The 27,812-nt window shown below is 34.8% G+C and overlaps 1 protein-coding gene and 1 long non-coding RNA gene across 6 annotated transcripts in view; both read right to left on the bottom strand.

The window, feature by feature from the left end:
- The window catches only part of PCDH11X (protocadherin 11 X-linked), a 999,015-nt gene that overhangs the window by 863,572 nt on the left and 107,631 nt on the right, over positions 1–27,812 (bottom strand). The window lies entirely within an intron of this gene.
- LOC139181336 (uncharacterized) lies at positions 126–27,810 on the bottom strand. The gene is made up of 2 exons (XR_011565330.1): positions 26,163–27,810; positions 126–24,704 (listed from the first exon to the last, which is right to left on the bottom strand). It is a non-coding gene; the product is annotated as an uncharacterized lncRNA (long non-coding RNA).

The raw sequence follows: 27,812 nt of genomic DNA, 5'->3' as shown, positions 1-27,812 counted from the left end.
ACATCTAACAATATATTAGATAATTCATGTATTATGGAATATCTATATAATACAATAGTATATAACAATCAAAATTTTTATTTTAGAAGAATATTTAATAAAATAATAAAAGACCCATATTTTGTAAAAAAAAAAAAAAAATCACTGGCGTATATACAGAAAAAAAAAAACTGGAAAATATACACTAAAATAACAATATCTATTGTTTTTGAGCTGGTGGGTTTGCAGGTAACTTATCTTTTCTTCTTTGTTTTATTTATCCATCTTATTTTTCAAACTTTCTACAATTATTACATGCTATTTTATAGTTCAAAAAGTGTCAATTACTGACAAGTACAAGTTATTTTGGGAAAACTTAATGTCCAAACTTGATGGTAGTTGAAGAACTCTTTGCTCATTCATCAATTAATCATAGTTGGATTATTTCCACTAAACTATATAATAAAGAAATATAAATACATAGTTGTACTAAGTTGAATATATTTCCATCATGTAAAACTATGCTAAATACATTTATATGGGCCATATGAATGTATTTCAAAATATTTAATCCCTCAGCTCATCTTCTCACGCTCCCCCCGCCATAGATTAAAGAAATTAGAGCATCCCCAGCTTTATCTAGAAAACACAAACACATTTTTTTTAACTCCTCAACTTTCAATTCTTTACAGAACCTTAGTTCAAAGTCTAAATACTAATCTCCAACTAAGTGCCTTAAATTTGGGAATCATGTTAGAAATGTTATTCACTGATCTCCCCATTTAATTTGTCAAGACTGATTTTCAATTCTTACCTCTATCACACTAGTCTACCCTTAATCACTTATTTTTATCTCAACACAACATTCTCCTAGCTAATTTCCCTACTTTAAACGTGGCTTCTGTCTTCTGATATGATCCTTAATTCTTTAATTAGCTATCTCATAAATAGTTTTCACCATAATATTTTCCCACTCGTTACATACATTGCATAAATTGTATATGTAGTATATCTTAGAAATGTGCTTATGCTGGAAATGCAGGAATTATTCTCCCAAACAACTCAAAGTCTAGTGGATTGAAAAAGATTTTATGTGACTGTGGTAAGAAAGAGGGCTTCCTGGCTAGCTCAGGTTGTAAAGAATCTGCTTGCAATGCAGAAGACCCCAGTTTGATTCCTGAGTCAGCCAACAAGTTCCCCTGGAGAAGGCATAGACTTCTCCAGTATTCTTGGGCTTCCCTGGTGTCTCAGACGGTAATCTGCCTGCAGTGTGGGAGATCTGGGTTCAGTCCCTGGATTGGGAAGATACCCTGGAGGAAGGCATGACAACCAACTCCAGTATTCTTGCCTGGAGAATTCCCATGGACAGAGGAGCCTTGCATGCTGCAGACCATGGGGTCACAAAGTGCCGGACATGACTGAGCAACTAAGCACAGCACAGCACACACACACACACACACACACACACACACACACGGGTAAGAAAGAAGTTGGTTAGGGAAGGCTTCATAAAGATGCCTGATCCGAGTCATAAAGAATTCATGGAAGTTAATCACCTGAAAAAGCAGGCCTCCACTAGGAAAAACAGGAATGAATTTGCAGAGACTAAGAGCAGAATGTTGTATAATAGAAAACGGAAAGCAATTTGACTTTCTTGAAGAATATATTATGACCCAGGGAGGGATGGGTGAAACCTAAGGCTGAAAAGTAAGCAGAGAGCTTTGTATGCTATGTTAAAAAGCTAGAGTACTTATGAAAATTATGAAAAGCCAGTTAAGGATTTCAAACAAAGAAGTGGAATGATAAAATGTACAATTGAAATAGAGAATCCAGTTATTTTATTTTTTTGGCTCACTAAGTAGTTTGCAGTTGAGCTATTTCAAATCCTGAAAGATGATGCTGTGAAAGTGCTGCACGCAATATGCCAGCAAATTTGGAAAACTCAGCAGTGGTCACAGGACTAGAAAAGGTCAGTTTTCAATCCAATCCCAAAGAAAGGCAATGCCAAAGAATGCTCAAACTACCACACAATTGCACTCATCTCACACCATAGTAAAGTAATGCTCAAAATTCTCCAAGCCAGGCTTCAGCAATACATGAACCGTGAACTTCCAGATATTCAAGTTAGTTTTAGAAAAGGCAGAGGAGCCAGAGATCAAATTGCCAACATCTGCTGGATCATGGAAAAAGCAAGAGAGTTCCAGAAAAACATCTATTTCTGCTTTATTGGCTATGCCAAAGCCTTTGACTGTGTGGATCACAATAAACTGTGGAAAATTCTTCAAGAGATGGGAATACCAGACCACCTGACCTGCCTCTTGAGAAACCTATACGCAGGTAAGGAGGCAACAGTTCGAACTGGACATGGAAAAACAGACTGGTTCCAAATAAGAAAAGGAGTACGTTGAGGCTGTATATTGTCACCCTGCTTATTTAACTTATATGCAGAGTACATCGTGAGAAACGCTGGGCTGGAAGAAGCACAAACTGGAATCAAGGTTGCCGGGAAAATATCAATAACCTCAGATATGCAGATGACACCATCCTTATGGCAGAAAGTGAAGAGGAACTAAAAAGTCTCTTGATGAAAGTGAAAGAGGAGAGTGAAAAAGTTGGCTTAAAGCTCAACATTCAGAAAACGAAGATCATGGCTTCTGGTCCCATCACTTCATGGGAAATAGATGGGGGAACAGTGGAAACAGTGTCAGACTTTAATTTTGGGGGGGCTCCAAAATCACTGCAGATGGTGACTGCAGCCGTGAAATTAAAAGACGCTTACTCCTTGGAAGAGAAGTTATGACCAAACTAGATAGCATATTCAAAAGCAGAGACATTACTTTGCCAACAAAGGTCCGTCTAGTCAAGGCTATGGTTTTTCCTGCGGTCATGTATGGATGTGAGAGTTGGACTGTGAAGAAGACTGAGCGCCAAAGAATTGATGCTTTTGAAGTGTGGTGTTGGAGAAGACCCTTGAGAGCCCCTTGGACTGCAAGGAGATCCAACCAGTCCATTCTGAAGGAGATCAGCCCTGGGATTTCTTTGGAAGGAATGATGCTAAAGCTGAAACTCCAGTACTTTGGCCACCTCATGTGAAGAGTTGACTCATTGGAAAAGACTCTGATGCTGGGAGGCATTGGGGGCAGGAGGAGAAGAGTATGACAGAGGATGAGATGGCTGGATGGCATCACTGACTCGATGGACGTGAGTCTGGGTGAACCCCGGGAGTTGGTGATGGACAGGGAGGCCTGGCATGCTGCGATTCATGGGGTCACAAAGAGTCGCACACGACTGAGCGACTGAACTGAACTGAACTGAACTGAATAGCTATTTGGTGGTCCATATTTGATATATATTTTTGTTTATCTCTAATATGTCTCATCAGCTTAATTAGAAATTCATAACTATACTGAATGCATTATGTTCATTTTTATTATGAATTGATATAGAAATTAACATATTTGGTAACATACATTTATACCCTTCTCTTTCAAACTCATCTTGTAGCTTACCAAACTGCAGGACATTAGAATCATACTGTATTTTAAAAATTGCAAAGGCAAATTGAAAAAGGAACTATGTGGAGAAATTTCAAGTTGATTAAATACTTTTTGAATAGCTGCTGTTTTCAAAGTTTATTTGGTCGTTCATATACTGAGAGTGCACGTAGATGGAAGAGAGCCTTCTTTGTCTATGCTATTCGCATTTTTCCAACTGACCTGTTCAGAAAGAATTATGCACCATAGTTTTCAGAATGAACTTGTTGCCTGCCAACCTTATGAAATCTAGCAACAAAAATCATTTAAAGATCATCTATCTTAGCTTAATACATGAGCATGCGTCCAGAAAAGGGCAAAGATAATGGAGAAAATCTACATCGGTTTATTGGGTGTTGATTTGGACACCAGAGGAGAAATTTGATAAGAAGGTGATAAAAGTGAAGGAACTATGAGCTTCAGAGCAAGAGCTGTGGGAGCCATAGATATGCCAGATGTGATTAAGTAGAGAGCAAGGAAAACTTGAGAGTTAATCAGATCTAACCACAGATCCTATCTTGGCCACTTACTCTGAGATAATGAACTATCATATGTAAGGTGTCTAGCTCCTTGGAAGGAAAGTTATGACCAACCTAGACAGCATACTAAAAAGCAGGGACATTACTTTGCCAATGAAGGTCCATCTAGTCATAGTTATGATTTTTCCAGTCATGTATGGATGTGAGAGTTGGACTATAAAGAAAGCTGAGCACCGAAGAATTGATGCTTTTGAACTGTGGTGTTGGAAAAGACTCTTGAGAGTCCCTTGGACTATAAGGAGATCCAACCAGTCCATCCGAAAGGAGATCAGTCCTGGGTGTTCATTGGAGGGACTGATGTTGAAGCTGAAACTCCAATACTTTGGCCACCTGATATGAAGAGGTGACTCACTTGAAAAGACCCTGATCCTGGGAAAGATTGAGGGCAGGAGGATAAGGGGACGACAGAGGATGAAACGGTTGGATGGCATCACCGACTTGATGGACATGGGTTTGGGTGAACCCCGGGAGTTGGTGATGGACAGGGAAGCCTGGCATGCTACAGTTCATGGGGTTGCAAAGTGTTGGACATGACTGAGCGACTGAACTGAGCTGAACTGAGCACACTGCCTGACATAAAATAGGTGCTCATTAAGTTCTCTCTCTGGCCCTTGATTCCACCATCTTTCAAATAATACAGGCAGACTTTAGGAAACTTTAGGAATGATCATTTGTAAAAGGATATTGTAGAATTGTATTGTAGCATATCACATGATATTTAAGATTCATTATTTCTGAAATAGAAGCATATCCCAGATGTAACAATACAGCTCATAAAGGTTATCAGAAATACTACAGATCTGGGAATTAGATTGGTTAGCATAATATAAAAAGAAGAGCTAGAAAGCATTTTCAATAATTCAAGTAAAATATTTATCCAAGTTCAAAACAAAAAATTTATCATTAGAAGAAAATATTTGTCTTCTTAGTTTTTCTTTTTGAATTAGGATTTAAATTTGTTGTATTAACTCTATAACATTAGTTTTATATAGATCTAGATATCTCTGGAAATTCAACCTATATGGAGATCTTTCTGGACTATTAGATTCCTTTCGGCAAAGGGAAACCTTGAGGGGAGCAAAAATGACTATTTGATGTTTCTGCCAAAGAAGATAGAAAAAGTAAAGGCTTGTGGGATGAATAGATAAAACTGTACAAATGGTCATTTGTAGAAGGGCCAATTGTAGGCATATCAGAGAGAGGCAAATTAATGAATATATAAGTTGATGAAATTGAAGAAATCTTAGCATGAAAGCCATATATTTTTTTTTTTTTTTGTATCTATGGTCTACTTTGTTTAAATTGGGAAAGCGTTTGGAAATGTAAAAAGAAAATGAAAACTAAGAAGCCAAATGGCACTAACCCATAATTAAGAAATGCTCAATTATCTATATAACCCAATACTTACTTCATAGTGACAAGAACAAAATATCAAAATTTCAAATCTTACCAATAAAACAAATAGATAAAAAGAGAAAGTTTAAAAATCCATGTAAGTACTTTCTTTGGGAATGTGTATGATAAAGACATTTCTCATTATTAAATTAACCAGTTAGATTTAATTAGAGAAGTAGCTGTATCTATACCTCAGTTAATACTGCAAATACCAGTTAACACAAAACTTTCTGATATAACAGTTATTTTGCTGAAAAAAATTAGAAGTATTTTTTAAATTTATTACCATGTATAAGAGTACTGGTTTTGTGGTCCACTTGGTAACACATCATTTGCATACATATCTTCTATTATTGAACTACTTTCCTTAAGGATAAATACAGGCATTACCTATCCTTGTAGTAAGGCCTTATGAAAAATGTGTACTCAGTAACTATCTAATGGCTGAATGAATGAGAATGATCATTCATCCTTATTCTTGAAAGCCATGGTTTTAGTTTTAACCCTCTGGCTACTACTGCCTCTTTTTCTTTTCCTGTTAAACTTTTAGTTTTTTCAGCACTAGCACACTCTCCTTGTGTCTCGAGCTCTTTTTCACTAGACTCAAGTACCTTATTGCTTTAGCTATGAAAACTATACTTCTTTCAGTGTGAAAAATGTAATTTCAAAACAGCAGGTTATGTGGGTAAATGAACTTTACTCTCCATACAGTGCATATTTACCTTACAATAAGTGCAGTGTTCACTGCTCAGGGAATAAGAGAGTTCAGGTGATTTGATTGAAGTACATCACAGAGTGGTTTTACTAAGTGTTATGAAGAGTATTATAAGGACAGGATGGTCAAAGACTTATTTTCCAGGGTAGAAAGGACCAACTAGTCCAGAATTTGTCTAAGTAACTGAGGCTTTTTCTCTTATTGGATTGACAGAGATAGATACAAGGCAAGACACATGTTCTTATCTAAACATGGGGCCAGAAAATGGGGAGGGTTGGCCTATCACATACTTCCAACGTATGTTAACATGACAAGTCTCTGTCAACGGGTCAAACATCTCCCATGCCCATACATGATTGTCAACTTGGAGTTTCATTCTTTTTTGTTTGTTTGTTTGTTTGTGGATGTTTTTTTCTTTTTTCTTTTTTTTAATTGGAGGCTAATCACTTTACAACATCGTATTGGTTTTGCCATACATCAACATGAGTCCACCACGAGTGTACACATGATTCCCATTCTGAACCACCTTCCTCCCCATACCATCTCTCTGTGTCATCCCAGTGCACCAGCCCAGAGCAGCCTATATCATGCATTGAACCTGGACTGGCGATTCATTTCACATACGATATTATACAGGTTTCAATGCCATTCTTCCAAATCATCCAACCCTCACCCTCTCCCACAGAATCCAAAAGACTGTTCTATACATCAGTGTCTATTTTGCTGTCTCGCATACAGGGTTATCTTTATCATCGTTCTAAATTCCATATATATGTGTTAGTATACTGTATTGGTGTTTTTCTTTCTGGCTTACTTCACTCTGTATAATAGGCTCCAGTTTCATCCACCTCATTAGAACTGATTCAAATGTATTCTTTTTAATGGCTGAGTAATACTCCATTGTGTATATGTACCACTGCTTTCTTATCCATTCATCTGCTGATGGACATCTAGGTTGCTTCCATGTCCTGGCTATTATAAACAGTGCTGTGATGAACATTGGGGTACACGTGTCCCTTTCAGTTCTCATTTCCTCAGTGTGTATGCCCAGCAGTGGGATTGCTGGGTCGTATGGCAGTTCTATTTCCAGTTTTTTAAGGAGTCTCCAAACTGTTCTCCATAGTGGCTGTACTAGTTTGCATTCCCACCAACAGTGTAAGAGGGTTGCCTTTTCTCCACACCCTCTCCAGCATTTATTGCTTGTAGACTTTTGGATAGCAGCCATTCTGACTGGCATGAAATGGTAACTCATTGTGGTTTTGATTTGCATTTCTCTGACAATGACTGATGTTGAGCATCTTTTCATGTGTTTGTTAGCCATCTGTGTGTCTTCTTTGGAGAAATGTCTGTTTAGTTCTTTGGCCCATTTTTTGATTGGGTGGTTTATTTTTTTGGAATTGAGCTTCAGGAGTTGCTTGTATATTTTTGAGATTAATTCTTTGTCAGTTGCTTCATTTGCTATTATTTTCTCCCATTCTGAAGGCTGTCTTTTCACCTTGCATATAGTTTCCTTTGATGTCCAGAAGCTTTTCAGTTTAATTAGGTCCCATTTGTTTATTTTGCTTTTATTTCCAATATTTTGGGAGGTGGGTCATAGAGGATCCTGCTGTGATTTATGTCAGAGAGTGTTTGCCTATGTTCTCCTTTAGGAGTTTTATAGTTTCTGGTCTTACATTTAGATCTTTAAACCATTTTGAGTTTATTTTTGTGTATGGTGTTAGAAATGGTTCTAGTTTCATTCTTTTACAAGTGGTTGACCAGTTTTCCCAGCACCACTTGTTAAAGAGATTGTCTTTAATCCATTGTGTATTATTGCCTCCTTTGTCAAAGATAAGAGGTCCATAGGTCCATGGATTTATCTCTGGGCTTTCTATTTTGCTCCATTGATCTATATTTCTGTCTTTGTGCCAGTACCATACTGTCTAGATGACTGTGGCTTTATAGTAGAGCCTGAAGTCAGGCAAGTTGATTCCTCCAGTTCCATTCTTCTTTCTCAAGATTGCTTTGGCTATTCGACGTTTTTTTGTATTTCCATACAAATTGTGAAATTATTTGTTCTAGCTCTGTGAAAAATACCATTGGTAGCTTGATAGGGATTGCATTGAATCTATAACTGCTTTGGATAGTATACTCATTTTCACTATATTGATTCTTCCAATCCATGAACACGGTATATTTCTCCATCTATTATTGTCCTCTTTAATTTCTTTCACCAGTGTTTTATAGTTTTCTATATATGTAGGTCTTCTCTTTCTTTAGGTAGATATATACCTAAGTATTTTATTATTTTCGTTGCAATGGTGAATGGAAATTTTCCCGTAATTTCTCTTTCTATTTTCTCATTATTAGTATATAGGAATGCAAGGGATTTCTGTGTGTTGATTTTATATCCTGCAACTTTATTCATTTCTTAGCTCTAGTAATTTTCTGGTGGAGTCTTTAGGGTTTTCTTTGTAGAGGATCATGTCATCTGCAGTGAGAGTTTTAGTACTTCTTTTCCAATTTGGATTCCTTTTATTTCTTTCTCTGCTCTGATTGCTGTGGCCAGACTTCCAAAACTATGGTGAATAGTAGTGGTGAGAGTGGGCACCCTTGTCTTGTTCCTGACTTTAGGGGAAATGCTTGCAATTTTTCACCATTGAGGATAATGCTAGTTGCGGGTTTGTCATATATAGCTTTTATTATGTTGAGGTATGTTCCTTCTATTCCTGTTTTCTGGAGGGTTTTTTTTTTTTATCATAAATGGATGTTGAATTTTGTCAACGGCTTTCTCAGCATCTATTGAGATAATCATATGGTTTTTATTTTTCAATTTGTTAATGTGATGAATTACATTGATTGATTTGTGAATATTGAAGAATCCTTGCATCCCTGGGATAAAGCCCACTTGGTCATGATGTATGATCTTTTTAATGTGTTGTTGGATTCTGATTGCTAGAATTTTCTTAATGATTTTTGCATCTACGTTCATCAGTGATATTGGCCTGTAGTTTATTTATTTATTTGTGGTGTCTTTGTCAGGTTTTGGTATTAGGGTGATGGTGGCTTCATAGAATGAATTTGGAAGTTTACCTTCCTCTGCGATTTTCTGGAAGAGTTTGAGTAGGATAGGTGTTATCTCTTCTCTCAATTTTTGGCAGAATTTAGCTGTGAAGCCTTCTTGTCTTGGGCTTTTGTTTGCTGGACGGTTTCTGATTACAGTTTCAATTTCTGTGCTTGTTATGGGTCTGTTAAGATTTTCTTTTCTTCCTGGTTGAGTTTTGGAAAGTTCTATTTTTCTAAGACTTTGTCCATTTCTTCCAAGGTATCCATTTTATTGGCATATAATTTCTCATAGTAGTCTCTTATGATCCTTTGTATTTCTGTGTTGTCTGTTGTGATCTTTATATTTTCATTTATAATTTTATTGATTTGATTTTTTCCCCTTTGTTTCTTGATGAATCTGGCTAATGGTTTGTCAATTTTATTTATCCTCTCAAAGAACCAGCTTTCAGCTTTTCAACTTGGGTTTTCTAATACTAAAATGTATAAGCCAGACCAATCTGAAGAAGAAAGAGAATGTTGACAACTCTATTAACAGGTTTCGGTTTTCGTATGAGAGGGGATATGGAATTTTTCTCCAGGAAAAGCAAAATGCACCATGAAATTTAAAATTTCACACACAAGCCCAAAGACAGTTGTGGTAGGATTATAGTTAAGGCAGATTTGGCATATAGCTGGGAGGGATTGGGGGCAGGAGGAAAAGGGGATAACAGAGGATGAGATGGGTGGATGGCATCACTGTCTCGTTGGACATGAGTTTGAGTGAACTCTGGGAGTTGGTGATGGACAGGGAGGCCTGGCGTGCTGCAGTTCATGGGGTTGCAAAGAGTTGGACATGACTGAGCGACTGAACTGAACTGAACTGATGGTAATATTTGAGTTAGATTGATTTTAGATAGGATTGTTCCCCCAAAATAAATCAGAGTAACAAATACATTTTGACTTTAGCAAATGAAAGAAAAGGGAGGGTGTATTTTATGAATGATAATGATTATCTTCCCAGGGCCATGTCATATTGAGAAGCTCCTTTTGTTAAATACCCAAACGCAGAATGTGGTTCTCTGGTATATGGACTACATTAAGATGAACTTCAAAAATACGATATTAAAAACCATACAAATATGAAGGGAAAGTTCGTTCACTAGAAATGTGGCAATGTTTTACTCTTGCAAGCTTTTCCTGTTATTAATCCCTTAGCCTTATCTTTATATCCAATCTTCCAATTTATTACCCTATTCTATTATTGGCTCTACATTCCCAAGGTGTGTGTTTTGAAGAAAATAGCTACTGACTTTAAGATTGTTAGTAATTGTTTTTTATTTTACTTGGTATAGCTGGAAAACTCTCAGTAATTATAAATGAGCTAACAAAACATTACTTCTCTACTCATGGTGACGTTCATTTCCTTTACACAAAAAGGTAAAATAATTAATGAAATTTTGTTAACAATCACCAACTAGTATGGAAATGTTTTGTAGTAATTTTGGCATTCCAGCATCCTGATATAAGGCTGCTTAGCAACAATATGAAAGAAAACTAGCCAAAACAAAACCGCAGTCTCCAAGGATGCTTCCTGCATGCAACTTAGAAAGATTATTTTCTGTCATAATAAGAACCAAAGAAAAAACATACCAATTCAAGAACTATCTGGTTCATTTTCATCTATTTCTAGGAAGTAGGTGGTGTATTTGCTTTCAGTGCGTGTGCAAGAAGTGCATTCCTTAAAGACGTGTATGTGTTTATGTGTATGCATATTTGTGTAATACACTATCAATTTTGGGAAGGGATATGTAGTTTCTGAGTTTTCAGGGTAGCTCTACCACATTATAATTTGGATGTTAGCTACACTTGATATACCACGGCTTTCTCCATCTGTCCTGTTTTCACATTTTGATAACTTTGATTTTCAGTATTGAGGGGAAAGTGATAAAATGAGTTCTATCTGTGATAACCATTTCATCTCAATATTTTGGTGACAGTTTTTATGAATATACAAGCACATTTTAACTAGAGTTCTCAATATCTGTTTGCTACAATTCACTATGGAAAAAGTTTTTCTATTGAGGACAAGAATACATTTTTCTTACTGCATTTATAAGAGATGTCACATTGAGATGCTCCTTGTGCTAAAATACCTAAAAGCAGTATGTGGTTCTCTGGTATCTGGATGCTGTTAAGACCAATGGGTTAAAATTTCCCACTTATAATTTTAAGTGCAACTCATGGATGGAAAATGTAACAAGAATCAATTTAACTGAGTTAAATACTTTAAAATCTTTCTAAGAATAATGAATAAAAATGATATAATATCATTTTTTTGGAAATAGTTTCTGGAAGCTACTGTTTGAAAGGTTATATGATTTAGTCATTTACTGAGACTTTGCATTTTATAAGGATTATACTAGTTTAATGTTAAGAAATAAGAAAGATATTGAAGAAAGCGTACCATCCAGGCTTCTTTCATTTTTAATAAAATCACAGGTAACATTCTTTCATTTTATCATATTCTTTCTGCTCCTAAAGGTATGTTTTCTAACATTATCTCCACAATTACACTTCTACTTCACTGACAATGGGTTAATTACTTTTGTTGTTCTCACAGAAGTATCTTAACCAAAGGAAGTGCTCAACATAATTCTGGTAAGTCATTCAGTTTAATGGAAGTACCAAAGTGCAACGTACAGTCAAGGAACAAGAAGTAGTAGGTATGACAAAAATTTTGGGTGCATGGAGTAGTAGAAGATAAGGATGAGCAAGTATATCTGATTAAACATGTAAAATCTTTGAAAAATAGAGTAATTAAGGTTTTATCCGATATACAACATCTGCTTTATTGACTATGCCAAAGCCTTTGACTGCGTGGACCACAACAAACTCTGGAAAATTCTTGAGGAGGTAGGAATACCTGACAACCTGACCTGCCTTGAGATATCTATACGCAGGTCAGGAAGCAACAGTTAGAACTGGACATGGAACAACAGACTGGTTCTAAATAGGAAAAGGAGTATGTCAAGGCTGTATATTGTCACCCTTTTTATTTAACTTATATGCAGAGTACATCATGAGAAATGCTGGGATGGATGAAGCCCAAGCTGGAATTAAAATTGCTGGGAGAAATATCAATAACCTCAGATATGCAGATGACACCTTTATGGTAGAAAGTGAAGAAGAATTAAAGAGCCTTTTGATGAAAGTGAAAGAGGAGTGTGAAAAAGTTGGCTTAAACTCAACATTCAGAAATCTAAGATCATGGCATCTGCTCCCATCATTTCATGGCAAATAGATGGGGAAACTGTGGAAAAGGGGCAGAACTTATTTTTTGGGGGCTCCAAAACCACTGCACATGGTGACTTCAGCCATGAAATTAAAAGATGCTTGCTTTTTGGAAGAAAAGTTATGACCAACCTAGACAGCATATTAAAAAGCAGAGACATTACTTTGCCAACAAATGTCCGTCTAGTCAACGCTTTAGTTTTTCCAGTAGTCATGTATGAATGTGCGAGTTGGACTATAAAGAAAACTGAGTGCCTAAGAATTGATTCTTTTGAATGATGGTGTTGCAGAGGACCCTTGAGAGTCCCTTGGACTGCAAGGAGATCCAACCAGTCCATCCTAAAGGAAATCAGTCCTGAATATTCATTGGAAGGACTGATGCTGAAGGTGAAGCTCCAATACTTTGGCCACCTGATGCAAAGAACTGACTCATTAGAAAAGAACCTGATGCTGGGAAAGACTGAAGGCAGGAGCAGAAGGGGAGGACAGAGGATGAGATTGTTGGATGGCATCCCCAACTCAATGGACATTTGTTTGAGTAAACTCCAATTGTTGATGGTGTACAGGGAGGCCTGGTGTGCTGCGAGTCCATGGAGTCACAAAGGTTTGGACACGACTGAGTGACTGAACTGAACTGAAAGGGGACTTTTTTCACTTCACTTGATCAAATCCGTATTTTAGGAAAGTGTTTCAGGTACAGGATAAAAAATAACTTGGACCAATGAAAGTAGGAAGCAGGCCAAACTATTAGTAGTGGAATCAGTAATTCCTGATGAAAACCTGAATAAGTAAGTGGAAAGGCTTTTAAAATGTCCAAGGTATTTTAGAGGCAAGATCAACAATATGTGGTTGCTATTTGGGTGTGACTCTGAAAACTGTTGATGACTTTATGATTCTTCCTGAAATGGGTTAAGTAAATATGCTTGCTCACTTCCAATTTCAAGGAATTTGGAATGAACAACTAATGCATGTAAGATACTCTAGTAGTGATACACACAGACACACACACACCCTTCTAATTATTACAATAAAACATTTTAATTTTTTTCTTAAAAAAAACTGTATATTCAGGGATTTTCTGCACCAGAAAAACTGAAAAAATTTTTTAACATATTTTCCATTAAACTTGCTGGGCAAGAGACTTTTTACACTAATAAAAAACAAGAGATAAACTTGACTGTTCCACATATCTACCCCTTAAAACCCCACCCCTCACCATAACCACTATCATTCTCTACATTTCTTTGCTATAGTAGAAGCTTGAGAAATATTTAACCTCATTTGAGCTCGTTGTAAACTCCATTATGTGTAGCATGTTCTAAGAAAAACAGTAGTTAGTAAATGGTATCATATTAACAATGTTCAAAGAATTTGAGTACAATAAAATGCACAAAACTAAAACTTCAGTTGAATATGAGTCACTTCAATCTACTTCACTGCTTTGAATCAGTTATCTCACAATATTAGTGACCAGGGATGCCAATATATAAAGTTCTAGTTAACACAACACAGATAATGAGTTATAACATCAAACTGCAAGATATTAATGTACTAAAAATTATTTTAGGATCCCTGATGATGTTAATGAAATTGGTAGACCCTACTGACAACAAGCACTTCAAAAAATATCAAAAGATATGTTATTGCAATGCAGAAACAATTTTATTTATAGGTATTTCACTTATACAGATTTACACATACTTTATGCACTGAAAAATACATCAAACAACCAGTGTTAGTAATTACATGTATTCCAGTTTAAAGATGCTCTATAATAGTCATTCCAACATATTTACACAAAAACCTGTTTATTCCTTTTTAAAAACTACAGCTACAAATAACAAAGCCAAAACAAAATTTTAAGAATGACTGTTTATGATGGCTCTTGTACTTTTAATCTTCACAATTTTAATGTTACTTTACACAACTTGTCTACAATGGTAGTTCTTAATACTGCTGCTGCTGCTGCTAAGTCACTTCAGTCGTGTCTGATTCTGCAACCCCATAGATTGCAGCCCATCAGTCTCCCCCGTCCCTGGGATTCTCCAGGCAAGAACACTGGAGTGGGTTGCCATTTCCTTCTCCAATGCATGGACGTGAAAAGTGAAAGTGAAGTCGCTCAGTTGTGTCCAACCCTCAGTGACCCCATGGACTGCAGCCTTCCAGGCTCCTCCATCCATGGGATTTTCCAGGCAAGAGTACTGGAGTGGGGTGCCATTGCCTTCTCTGGTTCTTAATACTAACTCCATTCAAAAGCAGAAATGATAATTACACACATCACCCAGTCTAAAAACTGAACCTATTCTCACAAATATTTCCAAAATTTATGTCAATTAATAGTCTGCACTGAGCTGTTTATAAAGTATATGTGTGTATACACATTAATAAATAATTATGTATGCATGTATATGATTATGGCAAATCCATATCTTAGCCTATATAAACCCATAAAGTGGCAGATTCATGAAACTGAAAATATGACATTGTATAGAGCACTAAGAGTCATTTATGTCTTTTTTTTGTCTCAGAGATATTAAAAGTAAATAAGGTGTTAATTCAAATAAAGATGATTATTTTAATTAATTGTTTGGTAAATATTTTAGTTATGCCAACCGAGTAAAAGTTGACCATTACTGAAGGCAAATTTATCTTAGCTTTTTTGTGTGTGCAAAAGAAGTAGAATCTGCACAGGTACTTAGGAAAAAGTTTAATTTTTCATGTATAATTTAATGTTACTGGATCTGTGAGCCTTCAGAAAACAAGGAAACTTTATGAAGAGATGCACCGCAGTTACATTAGAGGCAAAGCAATTTGGAAGTAAAATAAATAAATAAATAAATAACAAACCACATAAGCATGTATTCAAAATGCACTGGATATGACAGGAGTTTTATTAAATAAAAGGTGCTGTGTAGGATGATATAAGGGATAAAGGATAATTAAAGTTTGGAAGTGAGGCATGAGTTTAAAAGAGGAGAGAATAACATTGTCAATGTAGATGCATGATCTTTGAACAAGTTGTCTTTATGCTTATATTACGTTTTTTTCTGCTAAAAATTTGACAAACACATGAACGCAAAAATGTGTGTACTTATTATACATACCGTAATCCATTTTATTCCCACTGTATAAGAATTACATAAACATCAAGTTAAAATGAACTTTCTTCTAGACTCACAATTAGGTCTCTCAATTTTAAGAGTTCGATATGACTGTCTTTCAAGTTCCACATCTAAAAAGACTTCATTGTATGTACCTCATCATTTCTACAATTTGCGTGCATTTTGAAATAAATGTGTGTATAGTCTTGGAACCAACTAAAATGTATGTACGTAAAACAGAGTTGTAGCACCGTGTAGAATTTTGTTGTTAAATGTTATCAATTGCTCTAGATTCAGATAATGATAACTTCATATAGCATGCCACTTTTTGTCCTCTTTAAAATGTTAAATGTTATCAATTGCTCTAGATAAATGTTAAATGAAATAAAATAAATAAAATGTTAAATGTTATCAATTTGTTGTTAAATGTTATCAATTGCTTTAGATTCAGATAATGATAACTTCATATATCATGTCCCTTTTTGTCCTATTTAAAATGAAAAAATAATATTTTGTAGCACTAAAGTCTGGATCTTTATAGAGTCAAACAGTTTTATCAGATAGACAAAATATACCCATGTTCAATGAAAAACTGCATTTTGGCTCCAGATATTTTGGCAACACATAGATAAAGCTATGATACCTATCTGGAAGAAAAATCAGCACCTTCTCTTGAATAACTATATTTATGTGAAAAAAAAAGGTAATTATTCAATCTGAACATCATAAATAATGTATATAATTATCTACAAGAAAGGCACCCAATACATAGTTCCAAATGAGTGATCAAATAAAATTAATAATAAGATAAATTAAAAAATAATAATAAGATAGTCTCTCATTTAAGAGTTCATAAATTAGTTTTCCAGAGTCCATGCAATTTCATTTTTGTGTGTTTTTTCTCAGCTTGAATATGAGACTTGTGTGTATGTGTGAGGTTGTGTTGAATTACTTCAAGGCTGTGATACTGAACAACTATTTGAGCTCTATATTTGTATTACTAGAAACTTTTTTGTTTAAGGTGATAGCATTTATGAGCAATTCTGTTTAGTTTTAAAGTATTATTGTAATAAAGATCTGCATTTTGAAACTGAGGTTAGAACTGATATGTAATAAGACAAATAAATATATTTTAATGCTTATTATTGGATTTCTGAAAAAGTTTTTCACCAGTATTGTATATTCATTTACTTCTAACAACAACCAAATAGGGTAAAAGTGGTATTATTCAAAATTTCTCTAAGTATCTAACGAAACCATTATTTTGCTATCTAATGTGTTTTATCAAGTATTAAGACAAAACAATGAAAATGCTTCAAAAGTGTATTTCAAAGAGAACAACATTTTATGAAATAAATCAATGAATAATTGATAAATATAAGGCTCCAAGACAAGGGATAAAAGTGCAAATATTTCTAGAATATCCATTGAGATACTTCATTTTCATTATTATGTCAATTTGACTATCTGAAACCAAATAGAATGTGACGTGTTTTTACTTCACAAAAACACTTACTCCTAATTGGGTAGTACAGTGTATGTGTAGATAATTAAATATAATTAATCACTTATAAAGGGACAGTTAATTTTAACTGAGAATATCTAGAATATGAAAAAGGCAAGAGTTGGTTATGAGACTTTTTGGAAATAATTATATAACTTGGTTGTTCATTCTAAGGGAACTTATGGAAGGTAATTAGATGGCATTCTTTTTATCGAAAAAGCTTTTTCATTGACTTGATATTCTCACTGAGGGGAGATTAGTCTCACAGTTGAGATATAAAGCATGCCTCTTTATTATATCTTCAACTAGTCAGACTCTGCTATTTAATAAATGTCTAATAATGCATCAATAAAAATAAACAATATGCATAATAATTGAGTCAATCACCACTATTTATAAAAAATCCTGCATGTATAGTTTATCACAAAAAAAGAACATGTTTCAGTGCCATTCTCCCAAATCATCCCACCCTCTCACCCAGAAGGATGGTATGGGGAGGGAGGAGGGAGGAGGGTTCAGGATGGGGAACACGTGTATACCTGTGACAGATTCATGTTGATATATGGCAAAACCAATACAATATTGTAAAGTTAAAAAATAAAATAAAATAATAACAGGATGTAAAAAAAGGAAAAAAAAAAGAATAGAATACTTCTTTAATTTTAAAGTGCACCACTTTTAAAGGTTCAACAGAATTACCAACTGAATTATAAAGAAAAACTTACTGGAATAGCTTGAAATAAAAACAAATAGTTTAAAAATTCTTCATGTAAGATCTATCTAAGATTTACTAAATTTTTCTACAACAAATAAGTATTATATGTCCAATAAAAATAAAGGCATATGACTATGCTACAATTTTAAAAAGTCTGCTCCTAATTCAAATACCATATAAGGCCACAGGTGTTATAATATGAGCATCCATAATGCATGAAAAAAACACATTGCACAGTAGTTCTTTTGAAAAATAATTATATACAACACATACAGCTTCATAATATCATGAGAACCTTGGGTATGCTAGAAATCTAAATATTTAAAGTACACAAAACTAAGGAAAATCTAAGAAACATGTCTATTACACAAAAGCACCTACAGGAAACATTTACAGAGTATTGCCCAAGTTCATATAAGATTACTAAAATCTGCTTGTCCTATAGCACTTCAGTTGCCATGAGGTTTCATATCACACCTAACTAGAAGCACAATTACAAAATCTAATTAATTGTGACTAATGCAGGTGACAAAATTGTAAAATGAGGCAGTATTAATTTGTGTTAAAATTAGATTAGCAAATATTGTACAAAATAATGATTGATTGAATCCAAATTCAACTTAAAAAATTATTCTAAACTGTAAATTTCCTCACTGATAACGTCAACAGGATGTTCAGCCGAGAAAACAAAATTATACATAAAAGATTAACTAATAGAGTTTTGCAAAGAAAATGCACTGGTCATAGCAAACACCTTCTTCCAACAACACAAGAGAGGACTCTACACATGGACATCACCAGATGGTTAACACCGAAATCAGACTGATTATATTCTTTGCAGCCAAAGGTGGAGAAGCTCTATGCAGTCAACAAAAACAAGACGAGGAGCTCACTGTGGCTCATATCATGAACTCCTTATTGCCAAATTCAGACTTAAATTGAAGAAAGTAGGGAAAACCACTAGACCATTCAATTATGACCTAAATCAAATCCTTATGATTATACGGTGGAAGTGAGAAATAGACTTAAGGGCCTAGATCTGACAGATAGAGTGCCTGATGAACTAGGAATGAGGTTCGTGACATTGTACACGAGACAGGGATCAAGACCATACCCATGGAAAAGAAACGCAAAAAAAACAAAATGGCTGTCTGGGGAGGCCTTACAAATAGCTGTGAAAAGAAGAGAAGTGAAAAGCAAAGGAGAAAAGGAAAGATATAAACATCTGAATGCAGAGTTCCAAAGAAGAGCGAGAAGAGATAAGGAAGCCTTCCTCAGTGATCAATGCAAAGAAATAGACTAAAACAACAGAATGGGAAAGACTAGAGATCTCTCCAAGAAAATTAGAGATACCAAAGGAACATTTCATGCAAAGATGGGCTCGATAAAGGACAGAAATGGTATGGACCTAACAGAAGCAGAAGATATTAAGAAGCTGTGGCAAGAATACACAGAGGAACTCTACAAAAAAGATCTTCACGACCCAGATAATCATGATGATGTGATCACTGACCTAGAGCCAGACATCCTGGAATGTGAAGTCAAGTGGGCCTTAGAAAGCATCACTAAGAACAAAGCTAGTGGAAGTGATGGCATTCCAGTTGAGCTATTTCAAATCCTGAAAGATGATGCTGTGAAAGTGCTGCACTCAATACGCCAGGAAATTTGGAAAACTCAGCAGTGGCCACAGGACTGGAAAAGGTCAGTTTTCATTCCAATCCCAAAGAAAGGCAATGCCAAAGAATGCTCAAACTACTGCACAATTGCACTCATCTCACACACTAGTAAAGTAATGCTCAAAATTCTCCAAGCCAGGCTTCAGCAATATGTGAACTATGAACTTCCAGATGCTCAAGCTGGTTTTAGAAAAGGCAGAGGAACCAGAGATCAAATTGCCAAGATCTGCTGGATCATGGAAAAAGCAAGAGAGTTCCAGAAAAACATCTATTTCTGTTTTATTGACTATGCCAAAGCCTTTGTGTGGATCACAATAAACTGGAAAATCCTGAAAAAGATGGGAATACCAGACCACCTGACCTGCCTCTTGAGAAACCTGTATGCAGGTCAGGAAGCAACAGTTAGAACTGGACATTGAACAACAGACTGGTTCTTAATATGAAAAGGAGTACGTCAAGGCTGTATATTGTCACCCTGCTTATTTAACTTATATGCAGAGTACATCATGACAAACGCTTGGCTGGAAGAAGCACAAGCTGGAATCAAGATTGCCAGGAGAAATATCAATAACCTCAGATATGCAGATGATACCACCCTATGGCAGAAAGTGAAGAGGAACTAAAAAGCCTCTTGATGAAAGTGAAAGTGGAGAGTGAAAAAGTTGGCTTAAAGCTCAATATTCAGAAAATGAAGATCATGGCATTTGGTCCCCTCACTTTATGGGAAATAGATGGGAAAACAGTGGCAACAGTGTCAGACTTTATTTTGTTGGGCTCCAAAATCACTGCAGATGGTGACTGCAGCCATGAAATTAAAAGAGGCTTACTCCTTGGAAGGAAAGTTATGACCCACCTAGATAGCATATTGAAAAGCAGAGACATTACTTTGCCAACAAAGGTCCATCTAGTCAAGGCTATGGTTTTTCCTTTGGTCATGTATGGATGTTGGAGTTGAACTGTGAAGAAAGTTGAGTGCCAAAGAATTGATGCTTTCTGGGATTTCTTTAGAAGGAATAATGCTGAAGCTGAAACTCCAGTACTTTGGCCACCTCATGCAAAGAGTTGACCCATTGGGAAAGACTCTGATGATGGGTGGGATTGAGGGTAGGAGGAGAAGGGGATGACAGAGTATGAGATGGCTGGATGGCATCACTGACTCGATGGGCATGAGTCTGAGTGAACTCCGGGAGTTGGTGATGGACAGGGAGGCCTCACGTGCTGTGATTCATGGTATCACAAAGATTCGGACACGACTGAGTGACTGAACTGAATTGAATGGATAGAATGAAAATTGTTTTATAAGATTTTCAATTTAAGTCATCGAAAATAAAAGTAACTTATAAATATATTATGGAAAAACTATTCTACTTGTAAAAATAATCTTTTATATTTAATGAAAAATAAGGAATTGCATTTAGCAATATTATTTTTCAGTTTATGTTCTGTGGATTTTAATCAAAAGAAAGTAATAGTCCTTTGAGTGCTTCCAGGTGTGAAGTTATACAGCATATTCTAGTTAATCAATTAGATAGTCCATAAAAGTTTATTTGATGACTAGTCTTAAGATTTGGTTTCCTTCAGTTTTCTCTATTCACTGGCTAGAATATGAACCAAAGAGACCATCAAGGACACTTCATTGAGAATATTCTAGGAGTCCATTAATGGCAACACAATAGATGCGAAAATATCTGAGATCTTGTAAGGCAAACATGTAAGAACACCAATGATTAAATTAAAAGTGTCAGCAAAGCAACTGACAAAGAAGGAATCAACTAGAAAAGTACATATTTTTGTTCTCTCTGGCCATTGTGAAAAATAGATTCAGTGATGTCCATACTATTCTCAAAGGGTAATATTATTTCTTCAAGCATAAGCAAAGGACAGACCAAGGGTAGTCAATAATCAAAAGCAGGATCCATTTTCATCAATGGCCGGATTTTAAATACTGTTAAATCTCGATCATCATTAGTTTATATGGGTAAATATTTAGCCACAAAAAGCAGGAAAGAAATCATTTCAGAAGTTCCTTTCTCACAGAAATAGTATTCTGTGAGATGGGATCACTAGCAGCTTTCAAAATAATTTCTATTTTCATCTTTTACAAAGATGACACCCAAACAAATATTGAGAAATTTTGTTAAGGGATTCTAAATAACTGTTTCATACTGTTCATGGGGTTCTCATGGCAAGAATACTGAAGTGGTTTGCCATTCCCTTCTCCAGTGGAACACATTCTGTCAGACCTCTCCACCCCATATGCTACTGAATATCAGTGGAGAAATAACTCCAGAAAGAATGAAGGGATGCAGTCAAAGTAAAAACAATACCCAGTTGTGGATATGACTGGTGATAGAAGCAAGGTCTGATGCTGTAAAGAGCAATATTGCATAGGAACCTGGAATGTCAGGTCCTTGAATCAAGGCAAATTGGAAGTGGTCAAACAAGAGATGGCAAGAGTGAATGTCGACATTCTAGGAATCAGCAAACTAAAATGGACTGGAATGGGTGAATTTAACTCAGATGACTATTATATCTACTACTGCGGGCAGGAATCCCTCAGAAGAAATGGAGTAGCCATCATGGTCAACAAAAGAGATTGAAATGCAGTACTTGGATGCAACCTCAAAAGCTACAGAATGATCTCTGTTCGTTTCCAAGGCAAACCATTCAGTATCACAGTAATCCAAGCCTATGCCCCAACCAGTAATGCTGAAGAAGCTGAAATCGAATGGTTCTATGATGACCTACAAGACCTTTTAGAACTAACACCCCACAAAGATGTCCTTTTCATTATAGGGGACTGGAATGCAAAAGTAGGAAGTCAAGAAACACCTGGAGTAACAGGCAAATTTGGCCTTGGAATATGGAATGAAGCAGGGCAAAGACTAATAGAGGTTTGCCAAGAAAATGCACTGGTCATAGCAAGCACCCTCTTCCAAAAACACAAGAGAAGAACACATGGACATCATCAGATGGTCAACACCGAAATCAGATTGGTGATGGACAGGGAGGCCTGGCGTGCTGTGATTCATGGGGTCGCAAAGAGTGGGACATGACTGAACGACTGAACTGAACTGAAATAACTGTTTCAAGACATTTTCATCTTCATATATACAAAGGAGTAATTAGGAGTTTTCCTTATTACAGTCATAAAGGAAATGTTCACAGAAGTAGAAGAAAAATGAAGTGTTCTCTAGTTCACAGAATGTTTCTAATATTTAAAATGCTCTTTTATAATAATTATATGTACAAATGGTCATGAAGCCCCAGTAGTTGATCATGGGACATGTGAAGTATTAATTCATTTTCTTGGGTTTCATCACTTTACTTACAATTAAACTGAGGCTATGGAATTTCGAAACTCCTACTCTTAGTACACCATCTTGGTACCTGCAGGGCCTTGACTCTAAGGGTATAATGAGTTGGCTCAATTTTCACATTCCTTGAAACGATTTTAATTAAACTCAAATATTTCATTTAAGAAGTGGGAGAGGAATTATAAGATTATTCTATATGAATAACTTTCACAAAGGTAAAATTTAATTTTAAGTATTTTTCTACAAGTTGTTTATAAGTATTGCAATATAATATTGTAATTTACGTGACACTTCTCATTACCAGTAAGAGCTACAATCACAATCTTTATCATTAACTAAGTTATATTTAAAACACCAAATAGCAAGTATGTTCAAGGAATTTGATATTAATGGAGGTACCAGAGATTTGTACTGAGTAAATGCAAATGCTAACTTTTAATAGACATCTTAAAAAAATACTGCCTATATGTCAGATATATAAGAATTACACTAATTCTAAATGCTAAATAAATCATAAACCACTTGTAAATACCTTTACACCAAAGAACACTTCAAATACTACACTAATTTAATGTATATACATAATAGACCAAATTCTATTCTCACTTTGCAAGGTAAGATGATACACAATGAAGCATTTGAATGAGAAGCCAGGAAACATCTGTTATGTAATAATTTTAAGGGTCCTTTATACTCCCTTTTTGTCACACAAAATTGTGTGTTTCTTTAACTTTTATTAGTATTGTTAGTAAATCATAAGCAGCTTAAAAAATACAATATAAAATTAAGACACATCATTCCTTCCTCAGTAAATATGTACACCCAGTTTGAGGCATTCAGTCATTTGTATAGGAAATTGGTTGATCAACATATTGTGGAGAATATGTTTAAGTGCAAATTACTCAAAGCAATGGAATGTATTCAGAAAATTAATGCCAGAGAAATAATGCAGATCTATCTAGCTGTGACTATAGTGTTGTATATTTTCCTTTGTAGTTTCAAAATTAAGATTAAAATCTTTCAAAATATCCTATTTAAATCCTTGTCTCTACTCTCATATGATGGGAATTACATTTCATTACATAAGAAATACCAGCATGTTTTTTCCAAAATGTCAGGGAGTATAAAGAACTGACATTCTTGAGAGGTAAAAATATAAAAAAAAAAAACAACCTTATTTTTCAGTATTTATAGAAAAAGAAACATAATTACAGCAAAAATAAATTTTTAATGATTAAAGTAGTGAAACAACATGATTATAGTCAACATAAAAACCTATTAAAATTATAATCTAACTTTTAAGCAGAGTGATGGATATTTATACTTATTTTCTCAACAACACTGTATTAGTGAATATTTTTCAAAAAATCAACTAGAGTGTTTTTGCTTGTTGCTGTTTGGAGTATTAAAGACAATCTCTTTCCCTGGATACCTTTCAGAGTGTAGCTTGGATAATTCAGCTTCACTTCCAAACTCCTGGAGATGATGTTTAAAATCTTCAGCAATCGAACCAGGCAAGTAATTCCATGTTTCATGATTGATATATTAATCATCAGTTTGTACATCAAGACACATTATATTACATCACAATTGTTGACATTCAGAGCAAGCAAATGGAGAAATAGCATGATAAAACTTTTTTTTTTTTATCACACTGCACTATTTCTTCCACAAATTTAAAATTTTGATTGCAAATTATAGCCAAAGTAATATGAGGTTCAGTGGGACATAATCTTTAATGTGGTTTTTGTTTTGCTTGCCTTTATAGTGGGAAATCCAGACTACAAGATTAATGATCTTAGCCAAATTTTGAAATCACAAATCATTGATTTTTTTGGAAGGGAAATGGAATTATGTTGTTCCTAGAAAGTTATATCTCACTGTAGATTTCAATAGTTGATGTCCTGGAATCAGTCTAGGACAAGAAAAATAACATGTTATCAAAATCAGGTGGCTGTGTTCTAGGAGTCTTAGTTGCCAATCATGCTATGTGGCTAAAATTCATATTGCTAAAATACAGATACACAAGATCAAGGTTATGGAATTTAACAGTGGTGAATACCAATCTTATTCCAAGCTAATTCAGACTCCTCTTACATTTAAAATCCATTTATAATACCTACATTCATGTAACCATGAATTGTTTCTTTTTGAAATGAAGTATCTTAAATACATGGCTAAGACAGTGACTTGTACACAGAAGGCCATTTCAAGATAATAAATTCATTTTTTCCTATTTTCCAAATATATTTTCTTCACAATATTTTAATGGGAGAACTGTGTTAAGCAAGGCTTCTTTTTGGCATTGTATCTCTTTTATACAAGTATCAAAATTGATTCTAAAATGATTATTCTTACTGTTTTCCCAGAGTCACACCAAGCAAACCCTATCTGCTTACTCTGAAAGATGGAAATAAAAAGCAAACTGTAAGATCATCTTTCAAACTTCTTGTTTTTAATTTCTACTACAATATATACAGAAATGCCATCCAGAATACTTGTAAAAATTTATATCAAAGAGGAGTATCTTTGCTGGGTTTATACCATTAAATGAAGTGTATATAGAAAGAGTGAAGAACATTGCAAATGTTGCAAAAAATACAAGGATTCAAATTATTTTTAGTATCACATTAGTCTCCCTAAGTTCACCAATTCATGTCCAGAAGATATTTAGTAATTAATCTGAAACATCTGTCAACCAATGACATAAAATATATAATTTACCTATTTCTTAAGATCTGAAAAAGTAGAATTTCATCTGAGAACACATTGATTCTAAGATAGTCCTTTTAGCTAATTAAAACCAAATCATAACCAAGATTTTATTCTCATTAGCATCTACTTTCCTTATTTTGCCTGTCCTGTGAAATTATTATCCTATGTTTAGGAAAAGATTTCTTTGCTAAATAAAATAAAATGTCTGAATAAAAGTTATTAATTGTATTGACTTTCTCAAGATTAGAAAATAGTTTAAAAAAATAGTTTAAAAGAAGCAGAAGATACTTGGAAAACCATCTATGGTTTGCTTACTGTATGTTCTTGTCTTCATGTAAAATAAGTCTAGCTCTTAAACATCTCCATGCTTTTGAAAACAGTTGAAACCAGAATTTTCTCTTTTAACAAACTTTAAAAGCCATTCTATTAAAAATGATGCTCTGTGAAAGTAATTCACAAACCCTACTCATTGTAGGTTTTTAAGTGAATCACAAATTTACCCCCGGGAAAAGTGATATTAGGCTACACAAAACACATAAAGTGCTAGTCATAAAAAATACTTTTTTGTTGAGAAATGTTTCCAAAAACAGAATGATAGCAATGAGAAATAGGAAATGAGATCACACTTTTTAATGGTTACATATAAATAAAAACTCACCAGGATGAGATGTTAGGCATCTGTTATGTTTGCCACCCATTTAAGATCCACCTTGGTAGAAAACATGGGGCTCATGTAAACTGTAGAAACAACCACTGCCCTGTAAACTTATTCAAAGCATATAAAAAACTCCAGAGAGTAGGGTTCTATTTTACCATTTACAATAGCATAATTATGAAATTATTGTAACAAAAATGAACGCACAGCTAAATTAGTTTCTTAATTTTGCTCAGTGATTGAGAAAGGCTAACATTGTATTATTTAACTATGCATTGATCCTTGAGTGACTTCGATTCTTAAGACATTTCCTAATCATAAATTATTTTCATTGCTATTTGGAATCCTGATAGATTTCTTTAATATCTCTAACTTTGGTGAGAAGAAACTTATTCTGACTTTCATATTACTACATTTTATTAAGCCTAACTAAGTTTTTAGAAGCTTTTATTCATTGAAATTGAGATGAAGACCTTCTTAAGAGTAACACAAACAAAGTCAACATATGGCATGATTTTGCGAGAAAAAAAAAAGTAGATAAATTCCATCATATAACTTTATTAAGGAAATAATCATACTTAAATTATTTAATTTAGTTGTGGATTTCTAGATACATTTTTATTCATTTCTCCATGAAATATCGATAAGAAGACTATATAAGCTCCTGTTTTCATAATTCATTGGATTTTAAATTGCTGTACGCAGATGCCTTGGGTCTTAATATGCTCATATTTTCCTTCAGGCCCATTAGAGAAAGCAATCATATTTCATTTTCCAAAAGTCATTATCTCTTAAGAATGTCTCTTGAAGTGCTCAATACCTTGCATGAATATGCAAATACTCAAATGAATATCTAGAGTAGAGGTCTCATATATATTTCATTCTCTTGACTGAACATGAGACTAGCATGACTTCATTTTCCTAATTTCATTCTTGCTACATTGTGTCAATACAGATGTATAAACCAAAATAATTGTGAGTTCCTAATCTGAACATTATACTCCCTTTTCATTGTTGGGGCTAGGAAGCATGGTGAGTGGGGAGGATATCTTGATGCTATTCGACTATCTTGGGTAGACAGATTTTACCAACTGAAGCTGGCAGTCTCAGTACCATTAAGATTTGCTTATCAAATTCCAAAAGGTATTATTGTGATATATGCAGCCCGGGCTGTTCTCGTCCTCATGCACACAACTGTACTGAGGACAGTGTCATGACCTCCAAAAATTTTGGAGTTTTTCCAGTATATTGGAGAAGGAAATGGCAACCCACTCCAGTACCCTTGCCTGGAAAATCCCATGGACTGAGAAACCTGGTAGGCTACAGTCCATGGGGTCACAAAGAGTCGGACACGACTGAGTGACTTCACTTCACTTCACTTCACTTCTTCTCTAACAGGAAGTGTCATAGTGCCATCTACAGACAACACTGCCTCTATTATAATCATCATTTCTCACCCAATTTTCCTATAATTAGGAGTCATTTTCTTTTGATTTTCCATTAAACTTAAATGAATCCATGTACCTATTTGGATAATTCTGAAAAATATGATCGTTTTGATCCCCCATTGAGTCAGTAGATTCTGTAAAGCCCTACTTCAACTGAAAATAATTTTGAAAAATAAAGTTAGAAAGGTTAGTGAGAAACTTTAAT

Source organism: Bos indicus, chromosome X (assembly GCF_029378745.1).
Source record: "Bos indicus isolate NIAB-ARS_2022 breed Sahiwal x Tharparkar chromosome X, NIAB-ARS_B.indTharparkar_mat_pri_1.0, whole genome shotgun sequence".
Classification (NCBI taxonomy): domain Eukaryota; kingdom Metazoa; phylum Chordata; class Mammalia; order Artiodactyla; family Bovidae; genus Bos; species Bos indicus.
This window is presented reverse-complemented; position numbering and strand designations above follow the sequence as displayed.